We start from the raw sequence: 4,062 nt of genomic DNA on the forward strand, positions 1-4,062 counted from the left end.
ACACACCTTCTAAAAAGTTCAACTTTGTCTCATCCGTCCACAGAATATTTGCCCAAAAGTCTTGGGGATAATCAAGATATTGCTTGGCAAATGAGAGACGAGCCTTTGTGTTCTTTTCGGCCAGCAGTGGCTTTTGCCTTGGAACTCTCCCATGGAAGCCGTTTTTGCCCAGTCTCTTTCTTATTGTTGAATCATGAACACTGACCTTAATTGAGGAAAGTGAGGCCTGCAGTTCTTTAGATGTTGTTCTGGGTTCTTTTATGACCTCTTGGATGAGTTGTCGTTGTGCTCTTGGAGTAATTTTGGTTGGCCGGCAACTCCTGGGAAGGTTAACCATTGTTCCAAGTTTTCTCAATTTGTGGATAATGGCTCTGACCGTGGTTTGCTGGAGTCCCAAAGCCTTAGAAATGGCTTTATAATCCTTTCCAGACTGATACATGTCAACTGTTTTGATTCTGTTCTTGAATTTCTTTAGATCGCAGCGTGATGTGTTGCTATTTAAGCATGCTTCACTTTGTCAGACATGTTCTATTTAAGTGATTTCTTGATTCAACAGGTCTGGCAGTAATCAGGCATGGGTGTGGCTTTTGGAAATTTAATCCACTTTTTTAAATAATGTGGTTAATCACAGTTCTTTCATGATTTAACAGGAGGGGGCAATTCATTTTTCACGTAGGGCCACATAGGTTTGGACAGCTTTTTTCCCTCAATAAATGAAATCATCATTTAAAAAATGCATTTTGTATTTACTTGCATTATCTTTGTGTAATATTTAAATATATTTAAATATTTGTTTGATGATCTGAAACATTAAAGTGTGACAAACATGCAAAAAAATAAGAAATCAGGAAGGGGGCCAACACTTTTTCACACCACTGTATATAATGTGTGTGTTTTATAATTTTAAAACAAGCATTTATGGAAGAAAAACATGGGATTATTTGCGTTCTATAGACAGTTATATAGAATTACTGTTATCTTTTATAGATTTTAAAACAAATTTCAAAATCTGAAATCTTCTTTCTCAGTGGATTTAAAAAAAAATCTAAAGTATGTAAGAGAAAATATATAAGCATAATATCAATATTATATACCATAATATGTCATTATATTATAGCCTAAATTCTGAAACGAGCATTTAAGGTTGAATATATCAATAATATATTATAAAATATCATTACATGATATAATTATAATACAATTATAAGTTAATTCTGAAATGAGCATTTATGGTTGAAAAACATGGAAGATTTTTCCTTTAATTGTAATGTCCCTGAAATAAGTCAGACTTTAAAAATATACCTATACTTTAGGTGCCTGAAAAGACATCAGTCATGAGACCTCCGACTTAACTTTTCCTATTAAAGATGAACACTGCTAGTATTAATGTTATTAACTGTCTTTTACTTCAATAAGCAAAATCCTTCCTAATTCCTTAAAAAGGAATCATTTCCATCATGACAGGATATAGTACTAAATTACAAGGGCATAAGGTCTGTACTGCAATTACTGTAATTCATCTGCGAAAGGTGACATGGAATGTATCTAGAGGTAGAAAAGGACGTTTAAAACTAGAACTTTTTTGCATTTTCTTTTTCTTTTCATGCAGCTGGATTTTAAGGCTGGGCACGTCGCGTGATGTCAAAAGCTCATCGCTGCAATTACGACTCAAACTCTTTGCAATCATCCATCAGGGAGGCTGAAGTTCAAGAGTTTTATTGTCATGGTTTATCTCCTTTAATCACCTGAAGTGAAGTGGAAATAAATTTTAAAATACATTCTGCGAAGGCTAATGACTGTAGCGGGTAGCTTGTGGGTGGACGGCGGAGATGTGGTGGGTGGCAAACGTCACGCAAACCCCAGTGTCACTCGACTACAGGGAACAGTGGGCTGAAATTAATGTCCAGCAGCAGACTCCTGGTGTAAACTGACAGGGAAGGGGGCAGCTTTAGAGCACTGTACTCTAATTACAACTGTTCCCATTCATATTTGGCTAAAAGAACACAATGGCTTGTACAAATGGACTGTTTTGATCCCTAAATTGCTCCTTTCCAATATAACATAATTAGAGTGAGATTTCTGACCAAATCAGGCTGGCAAAAAGACTTCAAGACTCCCCTGCTGATACAACTTGTTCCTGTACAAATATGAAACACAAACACAAAAAAAACCCCAATCATGCTAGAAGGATGGGATATCTCTCTCTTAAATGAGCATTTCAAAAGTGGACACGATCCAATTTATTATCAAATTCACATTATCCCTTTTCACACATTGTTGACAGGTACATTGGGTTCCTCTCAAAAATCCCTGTTTGGTCCGTGCTGATATGCATAATATGCATTTATACTGTACATGCTTAAATAAAATGACCTGTGTGATGGGAATTGAAACACCTATAAGCTTATGTTTTGGTCTAGTAATGTTAAATCAAAAATCTAAAACCATTGGAACACTGTATTAAAAGGAGCCACAGAAAAAGTCATTAAAACAGAACTGGTGACTCTTGACCAATCATAGGACAATGGGGTGGCTCAAGTCTAACTGCTTGTTCCTTGAAGAGCTTCAGCCATGAAAAGCTTGCCCAGGTTTTGAGATGTGAACTCCTTGATGGTTTGGCAGTATGTGTTGATTTGACCTAAAGAGTAGATGGGGGGGGAAAATAGAAATATCAAATTCAAGGCAAAAACACTGTAGTTTATGGCATGAGACGGTGAGAAAGAAAGAAATCTGGAGGGAGTTGAAGAAGGTACAGAATACAGAGATAGCGAGAGAAACAGAGGCAGGGCGGGCTGCCCGCTGAAGTGGCTCAGTTAATGTACTCCATTATGTACTGAAGGCTGGCCATCGAGCTCTTAGGTGGTTGTCTTTCCGCTTGGCAGTACGGCTGCTAACGCCACCAAGGAGTTTGGAGTTTAAAAGACCTTAAGAAATGGTGCTCCCCTCCATGGCACCTACAAGCATCTATTTCAGCCCTAGATCAAGCCATTACTCCACAGCACTACAAAGAGCTGCTCATGGAAACAAATACTCTTATTTGATGCCATTGTATCTGCATCTCTTCTGATCTTGATGTTAAATGTTACAGCTGGCTATATATATAGTTTATTCTTTTTTATAAATAAAATGGTAGTAAACATATAAAAAGTAAATACAATATTTTACAATTTAAATTGCATAATTGCAATTGTTATTAATATTATATATATATATATATATATATATATATATCATTATTTTATATATTGCACATTAAACACATTTAATATTAGGGATGCACCGAAACGAAAATTCTTGGCCGAAGCCGAAATCGAACAAAATTAAACACTGGGCCGAAAGCCGAATACCGAATACCAAACACGGTTTTTCTAGGTTTTTTTCCCATGTATTTTGCCAATTTCTTTTTCATCATTGCATAAATTAAAAAGCCAAATTGTGCTTTTTACTGTTTTGTCTTGCTTTTCAAAAAAATCAATTACAAAACAACAATTTAAAAATATTTAACACTGAACATTTTTAACATTCTAGCAGACATTATATCAACAAAACACAATTTAACTTAAAATTAACAAGTTAGTAAAATAATAATTTTTGGCCATCAGACCCCCTTCTTGAATCAGGCATGTATTTTTTATTTTTTTTACTGTACAATTAAAAGCAGCCTTGCTGAGAAGAGACTTCTTTTAAAACATTAGAAAATATTACAGATCCTAATTTGAACACTATGTGTGAATGTTATAATAAATGTATTAAAACAGATCTGTTGTAATGATTATTATCATTAGTATTGTCTTACTTTTTATTTTATTTTACAGAACAACAGTAAAATTAAAATACTAACATTTATGAATGTTGATAAGAGTTCTTGCTCTTTCTCAATTTTTATTTTGGCGGAAGCGCGCAGGAAGACCTCAATGCTTATTTTTGTTGACAACAGATTTATAAATGAGTCTCATTACGAATACGTCGTACGTATCGCATTGTCACATGACTTGTAAAAATTCATAAAAATGTGACTGAGCAACGGACAACTGTATCAGCGCAGATTTTCCTCGCGCTTTG

The 4,062-nt window shown here is 34.9% G+C and overlaps 1 pseudogene; it reads right to left on the bottom strand.

Moving 5' to 3' along the window:
• Positions 1 to 1,633: 1,633 nt before the first annotated feature.
• LOC107592044 (eukaryotic translation initiation factor 3 subunit H-B-like) overlaps positions 1,634 to 4,062 on the bottom strand; it is a 77,561-nt pseudogene continuing 75,132 nt past the window's right edge.

The sequence above is a fragment of the Sinocyclocheilus grahami genome, unplaced genomic scaffold, assembly GCF_001515645.1.
Source record: "Sinocyclocheilus grahami isolate Dianchi unplaced genomic scaffold, SAMN03320097.WGS_v1.1 scaffold149.1, whole genome shotgun sequence".
NCBI classification, from domain to species: domain Eukaryota; kingdom Metazoa; phylum Chordata; class Actinopteri; order Cypriniformes; family Cyprinidae; genus Sinocyclocheilus; species Sinocyclocheilus grahami.